The sequence below is a fragment of the Cryptomeria japonica genome, chromosome 8 (assembly GCF_030272615.1).
Source record: "Cryptomeria japonica chromosome 8, Sugi_1.0, whole genome shotgun sequence".
Lineage (NCBI taxonomy): Eukaryota > Viridiplantae > Streptophyta > Pinopsida > Cupressales > Cupressaceae > Cryptomeria > Cryptomeria japonica.
In genome coordinates this window covers 591,454,185-591,471,032 of record NC_081412.1, presented here as the reverse complement: position 1 = coordinate 591,471,032, position 16,848 = coordinate 591,454,185, and the positions used below count along the sequence as shown (strand labels likewise).

The 16,848-nt window shown below is 32.4% G+C and overlaps 1 pseudogene; it reads left to right on the top strand.

Annotated features, from left to right (window-relative positions):
• The first annotated feature begins 9,494 nt into the window (after positions 1–9,494).
• Positions 9,495–12,696, top strand: LOC131046246 (receptor like protein 22-like; annotated as a pseudogene).
• Positions 12,697–16,848: the final 4,152 nt, after the last annotated feature.

The following is a 16,848-nucleotide window of genomic DNA, read 5'->3' as shown; positions in this document are numbered from 1 at the left end:
CGGTTTTTGGAGTAGGTGAAAAAATGCTACCAATTGAAAATGGCTCCGAGTCGTCAACAAATGAGAGAGGAAATTGTAGAGGAGCCTCACATGACCCCACGAGATCAAATGGATTGACCATATGTTTCTTGGATTTGAAGAAACAGTTCATCAAATTTTGACAATTTTTTGGACTCGGGGCACTTAAGAGATCGCATCAGTACAATATGACTCTCGACGTTTTGATGCTTTGGGATGCACAACAAGGGCATGCCTAGTGTAAAACTACCCACCTGGATGTGCTCGTGATGTCAGTTTGTGCACACGATGAACCGAATCAATTATAGCCAATCTTGCAACTTTGCATTGCATGCAACTGACGGTTTTTGGAGCCGGCAAAAAAAGGCTACCAATTGAAAATGGCTCCGACTCATCCAAAAATGAGATAGGCCATTGTAGAGGAGCCTTGCGCAACCCCACGAGATCAAATGGATCGACCATATGTGTCTTGGATTTGAAGAAACAGTCCGTCAAATTTTGATAATTTTTTGGACTCGGGGCAATTGAGAGATCGCATCGGTACAGTATGACTCTCAACATTCTGATGCTTTGGGATGTATGACATGGGCATGCCTAGCATAAACCTACCCACCTGGACATGCTCACGACGTCGATTTGTGGACACAATGAACAAAATTTGACCATTGCAATCGTGAGGGTGCTCTCCCACCAAACACATTGTTGTTTATATTCATATTGTCGATTTTTGTTGTTTATATTCATATTGTTGATTACATATGCAAATATTCATTTAAATTTATAAAAGATCAGCCACCAAATATAGCGAATACACAATAATGAACTAAATACAAGGAGTTTTGTAGGGTTAATTCAACATTTTAAAAAATTTATCAAATCATATTCCACGATTGCAATTTTTTATATCATATATTTTTGTTGTTTATATTCATATTGTTGATTACATATGCAAATATTCATTTAAACTTATAAAAGGAAAACCACAAAATACAACGAATACAAAATAATGAACTCATTACACATTTATTGGATCGAATATCGATATTTATATATATAAAAAAAGGCATGTCTGCCAAGTCAATACAAGTATTACAAAAATATGGCATATGCCATGTCCAAATCGATGTACAATAAAAATGTAGAATATATCTACATGTATTGGTCATTCTATGACCAAAACTAACACTATATGATCCTAAACTTGTGGTGGATCATCAAAATCAAGCCTCTTCGATGCACTACGCGGATCTATAGATGGCTGCAAAACCACAATTCAAAAGCCAAGTTAGAATTATTTTGTAGAAAATAGTTCACAATTAACAACATAACTATGTATTTAACTTTAATTCCTTTGCAATTGAAATGTATATTACCTCATCAGTTGATCTAGGAGCTAATGTCTTTGCTCTCCTCTCCTTGTCACTCTTAGGAGTTTTCTTGAAGACATACTTAAATGGATCCACGCTATGGCCATACCGTGAAGGGGTCTATTGTAGATTAAATGTACAATTAATACAATGTACTAACATAAATATATCAAAAACACTTAAAATCTATAATATAGAGAACAATGACGTACCTGTGCCTGAGATGCTTCTCTAATGGATTGAGGATGGCTCACCATCGATGTAGAAACTATCGCTATTACCTATACAAAAAATGTTCAAAGATTAAATACAATTAATATAATGATAAGTATTGAAGGTTAAAAATAATTAATTTTACATATCAAACAAAAGTGTACCGGATCCTAAGATGCTTCTCCAGTGCAAGGAGGAGGGTTCGCCATTGATGAAATAGGTATGGATATTTCCTGTATGAAAAAATTATAAGATTATAATATATCACAAGTTCACATGTACGCGTGCATATAATCATGAAATCAAGAAAATAAAGTAGAGATACATACCTCCACCCTCTCTTGATCCGCAGGTGAATTAGGTGCATTCAACAAATCCACAAAGCTCAATGGTCGTTGTACATGTAAAATAGACAAAAAACACTAATCAATCTACAAACCCCAACTAAAACTTGATTTCAACATTTTCAAATAAGTTTACAACTAAAAATGTGTTCAATTACCTTCTTCCCACGTTTTGGCATGTTTGAGCAATTCTTTTTCTTAGGACGAGCCCTAGACGCGGAGGGGGTACCCTAAAAAAAACAAAATTAACATTAGATATTAGTACAGATAATAAATTAAACATAATTTTAATGTTCTAAAATGAAATGACTTGCATATTCCATCAAAACAATACATAAAAAGAGTTGTACAAAATATGATACCGTATAGCCTTGTAGGCCAAAATCGATCACTGAGAGTGTGATGTCATCAATCTAGGATATTTCGTCCCCTGTCAACACCTACAAACTAGAAATTGGACCAAGCATTAAAGATTGTTAGTATATCTTGTATGTTTTTGAATTCAAAGTGTACTATTCTATTTTAACATGTTACAAAATTTATACCTCAGGCATCAAAGTTGCAGCTATAGTAACTGGGGGAGGTGTATGGGATACCGCTGCTGCATCCTGAAATGCATATTATTTGCCTCAATTTAAATCGATGTATAAATGAAAATTCATTTATGTAATTACAAATTTAAAGTGACTGATAAATAAAATGTTATGAATTCAAATCAACACACCTGTGTCTGTGGCTCATGGGCAAACACCATGACCATCAACTCATCTGTCAACGTGACATCCTCAACTATGTGAGCCTAACATCTACAACTGCAAATCGTGCATAGATGATATGAGGATCCATCTGTACCGGCTGCATCATCTATCCTCGAGCATATCCCCGAGCAACTGACACACATATGCTGGATGGGCTCTCTGTCGCCCTCTAATGGCTCATCATCCAATACAATAGGGTGTGCTAATGATGTCCCATGCTGGATGATGGCACCAGTCAATGTTGTGGCCGCCTGAAGAGTCTGTAGCTCCATCGACTCTTTCAGCTCTAATGGGATATCATGATGCACCTTGGGATTGGGTGCTAGGGGACGGTGACTCCCTGCGGCTAATTGCCTATGGGCTCTAGGTCTATCTTGGGTAGAGCCACCACCTCTACCGTGAAACTCTCTCATGTCAAAATAGTTTGGCCGCACATTGAGCACAAACTCACAATACATTTTTCTCAAAAAATATAATGGCACCTCATAATTATTACAAGGTGGATCATCAAAGACCATCCACCACCTCTGCCAAAAAAGATTCTTCATCTGCACATTGGTACACCAATGTATGGGAAACCTCTTTGCATTAAGAGGTAATGATTGACCAGTTTTGGGATCAACAAAAAGGGCACATATTTGTTGTGTAGTAATATTTTTGTTTTTTTTCTCCATCGTATGATAGCCCATTGGCATAGAATTGACGACACCTATCTCTAAAGCTTCCCCATTTGGTAATTTATGTGGAAACAACTATGGCACCACTAGATAATGTTTCTAGGCTAGTGACAAGGGATTGATGATGGTCAAGTTCAAAAGTTTTCAATTTAACAATTAGTTTATTGATTTTAGACATATTTTGTCCTAACCGATTAATTAATTCTTCCTGTGTTTCGGGTGTGCGGTCAAAAGGAGGAATTGGGGGTTGTTCTTGTGTGTTTTCAGGAGGTGCATTTGGTTGTTCTTGTGGGTTTTCAGGAGGTGCATTTGGTTGTTCTTGTGGGTTTTCAGGAGGTGCATTTGGTTGTTCTTGTTCTGGATTAGAAGAATCTGGTTTTTGAAACAAAAAATGAAAAAAACTAATCAAAATTAATGAAATTAAATTCAAAATGTAAGACAAATTGCATAAATCGGAAAGAAAGACAAAAATAAGGAAAAACTAACCTTGATCCATAGCTTGGAGGACAAATCTAGCACCCCGTTCGTGGTTTGGGAGAGAAAATGGGGAAAAAACAAAGTTAAAAACACGCTATTCATGGGTAAATGAGACCCAATTTATTTTTAAAATTTTTTTTTACCAGGCACCGCGTATGCAATTTTATTTGGATTATTAGCACATACGCGCTCATTTTCCTAATCATAGCGCGTACGTGCTCATTTTTCTAAAAGCAGCGCATACGCACTATCTTCTCTAGGCTCGGGAAGAACAAACCTAAGCACATACGTGGGAATTTCAAATTTTAAAACCTCATACACGCTGCTTGTTTTTCCATGTTTTTTTTGGGTGGTGTCCACTTTTCTGACCACCATCTTTGTGCACACGCCCTAAGCTAATTTAATAATTTATTTTTAATTATTATTTTTTGCATTTAATGGATTTTAATATATTAAATAAAATAATATAAATTTCATAATATTTCTATTATATAAATTTTACATTAAATTATTTTCATATATAATTAAAAAAAAATTGTATTGTATTAGCATAGATCTTTTAAATATATTTATGTAGGTATCTAAAAACACACACGTATATATACATCTTTACAATGTTTATTTTAAATTTGATACTTATTTAGACAACAAAATATTAATATTTAAACTTTTCTTTAAGTAAAAGAAAATAAGAATATGAGAATTATATTTAAGTTTAGTTTTACTTGTACTTTTAAATGTAAAAGTTAAACTTTTAGCTTTAACAATTTTAATATATTTATCTATTCATTTTTTTAAAATCTATCTCTATCTCTCAACCTTTTTTCTTCAGCCTATCCATTATTGGCAGGAACTTTAAAATCATATTTAATTGTTATTTTGTTTATTTATTTTGAAGTTTTAAATATTTATTTATCGATTTTATCTTTAATAATTAAATTAAATGACATCTAAAAATTTGAATAACAAGATCTAAATTTTCATTCATACTATGAAATGAAATTAACCATCGCATTTCTATTATTTCATGCTTTCAATTTTATTTTTTTATAGTTCTTTATAATACACAATACTCTAAATGACATTTCTACTATAACATTTATTAATCTTAAACACCTTCAAATCACTATCCATACTTATCTAAATATCTTACCTATAAAAAAATCATAATACTACTTCTATTTGAATTTAACTATAGACAGCTTAAACAACATTGTATTTTCTTATATAGAGATATGAAGAACTCTCTAATAGTTAAATAGACAGTAGAAATAAAAAATAAGTAAACTAATTTTCATATCTAAATAGAGTTGATGCTATAATCTTGTTGAGAGAAGACTTATGACAATACAACTTAGAAAGACATATACATTTAAGTGATTGGATTGAGATTGAGATAATTAACTTTTCTTCGGTTTCATTCAATTGTTTCTTATGGGCCCTAATAGCTCCTCAACATATTGGAAAAATGCTTTCTATTTTTCTAGGCATTTCTCCTTACTCTATCCAAATGCTTTCCCGTTTTCTACTCTAAACAAACTACTATTGGGCAGGAACTTGATGCTTTGCGTCTTATTTTCTATGCGTGTAGAATAAGCTAAGGAGACTTTTGCACGTCTATGAGTCAATCAAGCTTTAGAGAAATTACCAAAATCATTTTCCACACTAACAAGGCTTTTCTGATTATTATCAAGACTTTTCTAGTCCTACAATTGTGAGTCATCCGTTACAAAAGTCGATCCTCCTTTTTTTGCAATAAAAATATAATTTCAAGTGGTCAGGCAAACTATTGCATCTCTAATTCAATTTTTCAATTAATTCAAATTAGTGCATATAATTTTTTATTTTTTTTTAAAACTTATAGTCTAACATTAATTTTTTATTTTTAAAAATTATAATAAAAACATTTTTATGAATTTTTATTGGTAATTATAGATATAAAATTTAATTTTCTCAAAAGAAATACAAATCTTTCTTTTTAACATTTAATATATTAAATAAAATGTCATTTGTAACGTCACTTTTTTAATGGCTCCAAATAAATATGGGGAACTCCACCTAAAATACGACAAGTTGCTTTATTACTTTATTGTACAAAGTGTGATCTGCCATTTTAAATCTGTTGGCATTAGCAACTTAGAGTTCCACACAAAATAATGAAGAGGCGGAAAGCAAGGCTTGAAATTCAACCAGTTCACACTACAACTGAATATTTTCTAAAGATATTTCTGCTATCAAAAGTACTGTTTTATTTGCTTTTTAAAGATATTTCTGCTATCAAAATTAATTACAAGCACTAATAATGGTTTGGTTTAATTTTATTGCGTTGCAGTATTTATTATGGGAGTGAAGTAATGATTTCTTTAAAATTATAGTTACTAAATCTAAATGGCATAGATATTTTAATTCAATATATATATTTAAAATATTTGTTATTTAAATATAGAAATTGAATTTTATTTAGGAAATACTTTATTTTATTTAATTATTTTCATTTAATTTTATTTTTTAACTTTCACGTAACTTTGAATCTTGGTGGCCACTTCACCAACAAAGTGTTTTAACCATATAACACCACACATCCAAAGACAAAATTATGTTATTTATTATTTAATTGAAATTTTTTATTTTATTTAACAAATAATTTATTTAAAGAATTGTTCTTTTTTAAGTGGTCCCTCTTGGTTTTGTCCTTATGTGAATTCTTGGGTCTCTATAAGTTGGTTGTTTCATTGTTGAGTTCCTATGATTATAGCCTTGTAAGTCTCTTGTGACAGTAGTCTTGTGAGCCTCGTGTGAGTCATTTGTATCTTTTTGTATTTCCTTCTGTCTATTGGGTCTGGCTGATACCTCCTAGCGCAGGGGGTGGACTTGATGGTACCACATGGTTGGGTGGAGTGCTTTTCACACCCATTGGATTTTGGTTCGTCCTACATCATGTTTGTGATAGCTCGTGGGAAAATTGAAGACTTTCATTATGTACCAAATTCATGTATTCACCCCATTGTTTGTACTCTTGGAGATTTTATCCTTATGGATACCCTAGCATGTAACCAATGATAATATGTATATTCTCCTAGAAATGTAACATGTATCAAGATCCTTTGACAAGCACAGTGTTATCATATTTTAGAAGTTTCATTTGTTCTTGTATGTATGGTTAATGTTTTAATGTTATTTTGAGTAGCATCACTGTGGGGCCTTGAGGACTACTGCTAGTTATTGTTTGTGCACCTTTTAATTAGCATGTTGTTTCATGTAACTCAATGTGTATATATATATATATATATATATATATATATATATATATATATATATATATATATATATATATATATATATATATATATATTCACATTTTCATTTCTTTATATGTTTAAGTCTTCTAGGCCTCATAGTGGGGTGTTACAACAATCTTATTCATCTACACTATATCCCCCTTATTATTTACTTTATTTCTTTTTAGCATTTTTCTCTCCACACCCTCTTCACCTTTCAATAGTAACCAACAAATTACTTGTGCAATATTTATTTATTCTACCTTAGTATTTAGAGATAAAGCATTGATTGATTTTTCCAAATCATCACTTTGCAGCTCCAAATGTAACTTAAATACACATCAATTCATTCCAAGGGATTTGCATTATTGAAGAGTTTTGTCTTCAACCATTTTCCATAATAATAAATCTTATCTTATGACAGGTTTTATTTTGTGCATAATATACTTAAGTCCCTTGGAGCTACTAGATTTAGATGCTCAATGTGTGTATTCATTCCTTGATATCTTTCTTGGTTATGCTTTAGATATGGTGTTTAGTTTATCCTTACAATGTGCATTTGTTCTTGACCATGGCTACAACCTTGTATAATGAAAAGATTAGATGTATTTTTTCTACTTTCTTAACATGTATAAAAGAAATTGATGCATTAAGTTGACTTTGCACATTATTAATAAAAAAATCTTCTTTTAATACTCATTACAATCACATAATAAGATTCATCTCATTTTTTTCTAATGAATAAAAAAATAATCTATAAAAATATATATACAATTTTATTAAAATCATTTTCCATTTTTAAAGTATATATATATATATATAAAAAAAATTTAAAAAAATATTTTTAAAATACTTTTTATGATAATGTGTATTTTTCTAAAACTAAATAAATAAGAGATGAGTTCATTAAGTTATATACACAATTTTTATAAATCTCACCTTCTTCTTTTTCTTTACACATTTCTAGAATATTATCAATATTTATTTTAGATTTTAAGAATGGCATCAAAAGTGAGGATACATTATCCTCAATGCATGTGGATTTAAGTCTTTTTATGAACTATATCTGTGAGGAGACAATTTTTTAGAGGATAATATTTTGTCAAGGTATATCCTTCGAATTAGTCTTCCACAAGTTAATTTATTTTTTATTATGTATATTTATTAATTAATTAAAATATAGAGTATAATATAATTACAATTTATTTAATTAAAAAATATGATAAAAAGTATGCCTGAGTGCATATATAAAATATGAAAAAGATTATGAAGATGTCATCACAAATACAATTGGAAGATAGTTAAATCAATGTTAGTTTAATTATTTATGGAAAAAATGCACATAGTTCTTTGAATACAAAAAGAATTTGAACAATATTTTTTTCAATAATGTAGAAAAATGAATTTACTAAGAAATATACTAAAGTTAGTTTTTTTTTTATATCTAAGAGAATGTTGTTCACTAGGAGTGTTGAATAAGGTTGAGGTCTCATGGATGATTTAAAGACATGTTTTGAAGGAGGAATTTCATGAATTAAAAAAATGTTAGAGGATTAATTTAAATTTTTTATCAATAATAATAATTCTTATTTTTTAGTTTGAAATTTAAACAAGTGCATTTGAGACAAAGTTAGAAATTGTCCCACTAACTTTAACCTTTTTTTCACTTTTCAATCATATAATTTTTTTAAATTCCTACCAATTAATATTTTTATTATTCTATAATTATACATTCTATTAAAATTGAATATACCAAATATTAAAATATATGAAACCAATTTTTTTATAAATATAAAAAACTTAAATTACATTGAAAAAAAGATTAAACCATCCAAAATAATCCCAAAAAATTTCAAAACAACACCATGAGATTTTAAAGTCAGTCCTAATCCATTGAACCCAACCCTAAGATAATTAATATATATATTTTTTAAATAAAACCTATTTTCTATTTTTTCTTTTCTAAAATGTATAAAATAATTAATATAATTTTTTTTTAAAAACAATATAAAATTTTTAATCCATTAAATTGTATATATAAATATTTTTTTTAAAACGATTTTTCACCATAACATTATAATTTTTAAAAACCTCGATACAAATATTCACAACGATGTACAAAGTTTCTTATAAAGTCCGTCCTCTTTCTAATACACTCGAGAAAATAGTATCCTTTGCGCTTATTCATAGTCTTTTGATGACGTATGATTAAGTTTTACCGACTTCTTACGCCAGCTTAACTTTGCCTAACATAACAAATTGAAGTTAGAGACGGCTTAACCATATATTTCTATGCGCGTGCCATAAAAGTCAAATATGAAGCTTGAATAAGAACTTGACACTTGGAGGGTAGTCAAATCAATAACAGAGATGAAAGAAGAAACACGATGTTGGTTGTTTGCTTATTTATAGACAACCGGGGGGAGAATTTTAGAATGCACACATCTCTTGAATAAGGAAAAGAGGAATACAATGTATCCGCTTTCTTTCAAGATGTCTGTGGGTTGTGGATGTTTGTTGATATGGATAATAATGCTGCAAGCTCATTTCTCATTTTCAGCAGCATGTTTAAAACATGAGAGAAAATACTTGCTGGATTTCAAGGCTGGTCTTGAAATTACCTCAGGTCGGTTATCCTCTTGGCGGGGATTGAACTGTTGCGAGTGGGAGAGTGTTGCCTGTGATTATAATACATCCCATGTCATTCGCCTTGACTTAAGTAGTGATTGGTACCACCGGTTGAGTGGGGAGCTTCATCCATCTTTGTTTAATCTGCGCCATCTACAGCACTTGGATCTCGCACGGAATTACTTTAAAGGCATTTATATTCCTCCCTTACTGTCAAAACTGCAGAGGCTTTCATTTCTTAGCCTGTCAGATGCTGGATTTGGTGGTGAAGTCCCTCTGGAGTTGGGAAATATGTCAAGCTTGCGTCATTTGGATTTGACAAGTGATTGGCGACATATTGTTGAGGAGTAGTAAGTTTGATGTATGGGTAAGAAATCTAAGAAGCCTAGAATTCTTGGATATGAGTTATGTGAACCTGACAATGGCGTCTGAGCACTGGGGTGAGGCCCTTAGCGGTCTTGCCAATCTTTCCCAAATTCACATGTATTGGTGTAAGCTCTCAGGTAATATTCCAGATCTATCAAACCTCACCCGGTTATCACATTTAGAGTTACGTTCCAATTCATTCCCATTTGAACTACCCACCTGGTTTGAGAACATGTCCTCATTGGTTTCACTTGATCTCGAGGGCTTTGATCTAATTGGTTCCATCCCTTCCAATTTCATGCCCCGTTCAAAATTGAGCGTTCTTAGTATTGGAAACAATAACTGGAAAGGAAAGCTTTCTTTCTTTCTAAACCACTCTTCCTCCCTTGTTGCGATGCACCTCAACTCTTGCAACTTAGGACGAGTGATTTGCCCCCGTCATTACAAATTTTTCAAAACTTGAGACCTTGTATCTCGGCTGGAACAATCTCCAAGGAGGTATACCGTCCTCTTTAGACAGCCTTTCGTCCCTTGCGACTCTGAACCTTAGTTACAACCAGCTAACTGGTCAAATTCCCCCGTTTTTGTGTGATGTTTCGGCATTACGCGAACTCCATCTAAGCCATAACCAATTGTCAGGAACAATTCCAGATTGCATTTTAAAGATGTCCAGTTTAAAAGTTTTGTCACTTTCTTCCAACGGATTAACAGGCAACATTTCACTTCAACTTTTCGACAATCTCAGTCACCTTCAAGAACTGGACCTTTCTGAAAATCAGTTTCACATTAACATCTCTACTAGCTGGGTTCCTCAGTTTGCCCATCTGGAGCAGCTTGTTTTGGGGTCTTGCAATATAGAAGGCAACTTTCCTCCATTTCTGTCCCAGCAATTTCAATTGAACGTGCTAGATCTTTCAGATAACAGTATTGTGGGAAATCTACCTTCGTGGCTGTGGGATCTTCCTAATCTTAGCTTTCTCAATCTTTCAAATAACATGCTGGAAGGTTCTCTACCCCGGAAGATCTCTCATACTTTCATGACAGTGGACTTGCATGGAAATGGATTATATGGCTCTCTTCCTGCTCTTGATTTTTTTTCATACTTACTAGATCTGTCAGATAATGAATTCACCGGCTCCATTCCTGAAACAAATGGCAAATTTTTGTTTCTATCATTGTCAGGGAATAAACTGAATGGAGAAATTCCAACGTTTGCATGTACCGATTCAACTGAAATTGCAGATTCATTGGAGATTTTGAACTTGTCAAAGAACAAGCTAACAGGTATGATTCCTAGAAGCATTGGGAGCTGTTCCAGTTTATCAGTTTCAAATTTAGCTCAAAATGTTTTGCAAAGAGAGATTCCAGAGGAGCTGGGAAATCTAAAGGCTCTTCGAACACTAAATCTCAATCACAATAGTTTGCAAGGTAGAGTTCCTTCATCCATTGCCAATTGCATTCATCTCCGAGTTCTTGACTTAAGAAAATAACAATTTTGAGGGTAGCCTTCCTATTTGGATTGAAAAGCTGGTAGATTTGAGAATTCTCAGTTTAGCTTCTAATAAGTTCGAAGGCAACATTCCATCTCAGCTGTTCAAATTACAGAATCTTCAAATTCTTGATTTATCTGGCAACAATTTATCAGGAAATATTCCTCGAGATGTGAGCAAATTATATGCTATGGTCAATCAATCACAAAGTAATGATGTACAACAAGCGTATGGTAGTTCTTTTTTTGCAGTGGAAGGCTTTGACCATCTTCTACTATATGCGGATGATGTAACTATTTGGATAAAGGGAAGGAATCTAACCTACAAGAAGATAATCAGCTCAGCCAAGTTCATCGATCTATCACATAACAATCTTTCAGGTAATATTCCTCTAGAACTTGGACTTTTCAAGGGTTTGATATCTCTCAACATATCAAAAAATAATTTGAGTGGCTCAATCCCAAAATCTTTTGGAGCCTTGGCTCAGCTAGAGTCGTTGGATCTTTCGCAAAATAGGTTGTCAGGAAAGATTCCTTCTGAACTCTTAAGTCTCACATTCCTTGCTGTTTTGAATCTTTCAGACAACATGTTGTTGGGCCTAATACCACAAGGGAAGCAGTTCTCAACCTTTGGGGCTTCTTCCTTTCTAGGAAATCCCAATCTTTATGGACCTCAACTTGAAAACAACACACGTAATCTTGGTTTGGCTAACAAGGAGAATAAAAAAAATTTGAATAATATAGTTGTAGATGTTGTAATAGATCGATGGTGGGCAGTTGGACTGGGGTTAAGTTATGGAGTGGGATTTGCCACTATGATTGCAGTTTTGTGCTTCCACATAAAATGGAGATCCATATGCTTTGCTCTGATGGATAATTTAATCTATCATCTCTTCGAACACTGAATCCATAGAGCTACTTTGCTTCCAAAACCATTATGTCATAGATATGTACCAATATGTGTGTTGTTACTCATATTACTATTGGTTTATTTGGATTGTTATAATGTACGCTGCTAAAGAATATTTTCAATTTGGTATAAAGCCAAGAAGCATAAGTAAGTGCACACTATGAAAAGTGAGCATTCCATTGAGTGTTATTGTAATACTGTTTTATTTTCTACTCTCTTGTCATCTACTATATTTAGAGTTCATAAATTCTATGGTTGCATTGACCCTTTTACCACTTGAGTTAGTTATATGTATCTTAACTAGCATATCTATATTTTAAAAAATCTATGTAAAATATGCCATGAGATATCAAATTTCAAAATATTTTACATTCAAAAAGATGAATAAATCAATGAACATGAATCTAATATTTTTTTTGCCAATGAGAAATGACCATGAACCTCAATAGATTTTAAGTTTTTCTTAGTTTCCTATTGCATCAAGGTATGAGTTGGTTGCAACTTTGCTAACTTCCCTTTCACGATTTTGTCTCATCATACTAGTTCTTGCAATTTAAAGACCAAAATATAGAAGCTTAGGCAATGTGTGTGAACCATTTTACAAAACAACTCCAATAAATGTGATCTTATGATATACTATGTTTGCAAGATTATTACGTCTTCAGTTTATATAAACTAGCATACTTATATTTTAGAAAATCTTTATAAAATAGAGAGATATCGAATTTTAAAATATTTAACGTGAACATAAATATGAATAAATCAATGAATAGGAATCTAATAAATATTTTTGTCAATGATCAATGCCCATGAACTTCAATAGGTTTGACTTTTCTTATAGTTTCCTATTGCATCAAGGTCTGAGTTGGGTGCAGCTCAGCAAACTTCCACTTCCCACTTTAGTCTCATAATACTGATTCTCATACTTTAAAGACCGAAATATGGAAGCACAAACAAGAAGTGTGAACTGTTTTAGAAAATGTCCAAAAAACTATGATCTCATGATTTTCCATGATTACAAGATAATTACATCCACAATTTAATATAAACTAAAATTTAATAATATGTTCCCCCATTAACGAAATTCAAACAATATGTACACTGCCTTTCTAACATGATCCCACTAAAATATAAAAGTAATAATAAAAGGAAAAACAAAACTCCGTGATACAAGCATTCTAAAATAATCATTTTCTATCATTATGGAATCGATTTCACTATTGCATTACAAGTTGAAGTGCTTGGAGTTCTTCATAATGTTTTTTGCCAAAACCCCTCTTGAATAGTCGAGGACTAAAAATTCTCTAGTGACCGTTAGCATGTATGGTGCAAATCTTAGTAAAAAATTTGTGTGGTTGACAAAATCCACCGAAATAACTTGTATCCAAGAATCTCATTATTGATCCTATTTTTCTGATCTCATCATTATGCTAAATATAATTTAGCACATCTTGCTCGTGCTTTCCTAGATATAACGCATGGAAGGAATACCAAAATTTGTAGAGTTGTATTGTTCGATTAATGGATTTGACATAGTTGAATCTTCCATTTAATAGTTCTTCAAATCTATAGGCCTACCAAAATAACTTGTATCCAAGAATCTCATTATTGATCCTATTTTCCTGATCTCATCATTATGCTAAATATAATTTAGCACATCTTGCTTGTGCTTTCCTAGATATAATGCATGGAAGGAATACCAAAATTTATAGAATTGTGTTGTTCGATTAATAGATTTGACATAGTTGAATCTTCCATTTAATAGTTCTTCAAATCTATCACTAGTGATTTGGAAATTTGCAAAAAATGAAAAATGGTCGAAAGTGTTTCTCAACCAATCCATATCAGTAGCAATTACTACTCATGAATGATGGGTAATGAAGAATGAATTTCAAAGATGGAAGACACAAATGCAATTATTCAAAAACAAATTTAAGTTGTAAGAAACTTATATTCTTAAATTTAATGATGTTGAGTACTTGCAGTAAGAAATGACTAATCTTAAATATTATGTTGTTGAGAAATTGTAAGAAATGATTGTTGTTGAATATTAAAACATCTATCACGCAATTGGGTGTTTCTCATGCATGATTCAATGTGATTATTATCACTGCCTTATTACTCTTGGTATCCTATTTTGAAATTTTGTATAGCTGTGGAGAGTGTTTGATTTGCATAACAACGATAATACTTTGTATTTCTCTTGAACTTGGAACACAGCTTTCCTCCATAAGTAGCTTTGTTATGTGGTCTATTTAACCTCTAAATTAAATCTTTTGCAGTAATCAATAGAGGAAAATTAAAAGTCCAGTAAAGTATTTCAAATGCACTAATATATATTCATTTGTACATGTGTAGTTTATCATTGAAGGTGGACAAAATCTATGTCAAAGTATTTGTAATATAGGAAAAGTTGGTCCAAATGTGGAGTGCTTCAAATTAAATTACACACTTTTTAAATCACTATCTCTCAATCCCATAATTTTATGTGTTTTATTGATTTTATGAAGATTCATGAAAAGTATACACTTCTCTATGAGGAAAAAGATATTTAGTTATTTTGTGTTACTATGAAGATATATGTGAAGCCTTCTTTTCCTTGTACTTTGGATTGACTAAATATGAGAAGTGTTGAGGTTTATGGCTAAATGATGTATCGTATTGTTGCTAAGGTATTTGACGAGCATCAAATTGAGTTCTTGAGATCAATATTTATAATAATATATTTATGATTGATCTAATTAAGTTACTTGAACAAGCTCTCGAACTTGGACTTTAGGCAAAGTACACCATCTTTCTTATTTTGGCATCCATTATAATGGCAATCTTGACCATACGTTGGTTTATAACTTTCGCACTGTAGAATTCACTTGGATATTTACATCTTTATAATTAATAGCTGAGATCGAATTCTATAATTGAAAATTATTGTTGTTTATGATTTAATTTTGGAATTATATATTTGATAATTTTATTAAGATGAATGAGAACACATTGCTTCGTTGCGTCACATTTTTGAGCCCTCTAGACTATTTTATATTTTGATTAGCATTTTGATTCTGATAATAATAACTTGAATTATGAATAATTAAAATAATAATATTTCAATAATATTAACCATAAAAATAATTTAATAATCATTTTATATTATTAATAATATGATAATATTTTAATATTTTATTAATATTGTTTTTGTGGTAGAATTTTTTTTAAGTCTTTATTTTGATCCCTTTCAAAGAATAAGGAGCAAAAAAGTTGGATGAACGTAAGGGAGCATAAATAATAGTGAGGTTAATGGGGGAAGAGTTATGAAATTCGCATGACATTATATTTTATGATATATTCACTTGTGCATCAATTTTTACACTTTCTCCAATCAACATCGCGTGATGGAGTTTTAGTTGTTTACGTGGCATCGCATGACTCCATAAGACTAAAAAGTATGGACGCGTCTATTCTGGCTCCAAAAGTGACCTGTCGTACCAACGACATGCATCGACAGACATGTTCGAGACATGCAGAGCCCATGCATACCATGCCAATTTGGCGCAAGTGCCGGACCCAGCGAAAATGATGTGGAGTTGTCCTGGAGTCGGCTGTTTCAAACGTCGAGGCCCACACGAAACTACGTGGACATGCCAGAGGATGATGGATCGTAAACCGTAGCTCGCGCCATTGTGTTGTACCTAACACACACATTAAAAGCCATAGAAACTAAACATCTGGTGGCAAGTGTTGATGACCGCGTTCGGACGCCAAAATGACGGGAAAAAGAGGGCGCGGGCTTCCAAACCGTGGTGGCTCCCTCCAAGTTCTCTCGTATGTGCTACTGACAGGTAGGTCCTTACTCAGTCAATCCGTCAATCGTAGCCATTCAGTGAAAAACTGACGCCATAGCTCCAAAACAGACCTTTCGTACAACGTGTTAGTGACAAGTTAGTCAATCGCAACCGTTAACTGCAAAATTGACGGTGTAAAATGCGAGACAAACATGCATGTTAGTCAATCCGTACTATTTTTTTGGAGCCAGAATAGACACGTCCCACCATTTTCTGCGGCCTCATGTGGAAAAACACGTGTGTTAGGGCTTCGCGTGTTAGGTGGAGCATACGAGCGGACCTCCCACCATTTTCTGCGTGTTGTGGAAAAAAGGGGACATGCATAAAGGGACGGACTAATGCACGATTAGATAAAGTCCAAAGCCCTCATTTGTTCAAGTGTTATGCTATTTTTGAAGGCATTTTTGAAGGCGTTTTTGAAGGCAAAGAAGGGTTTGAAGGAGGCAGCGAGGACTTAGCTTTCAAGGGTAGCCTGCGTTCAGTT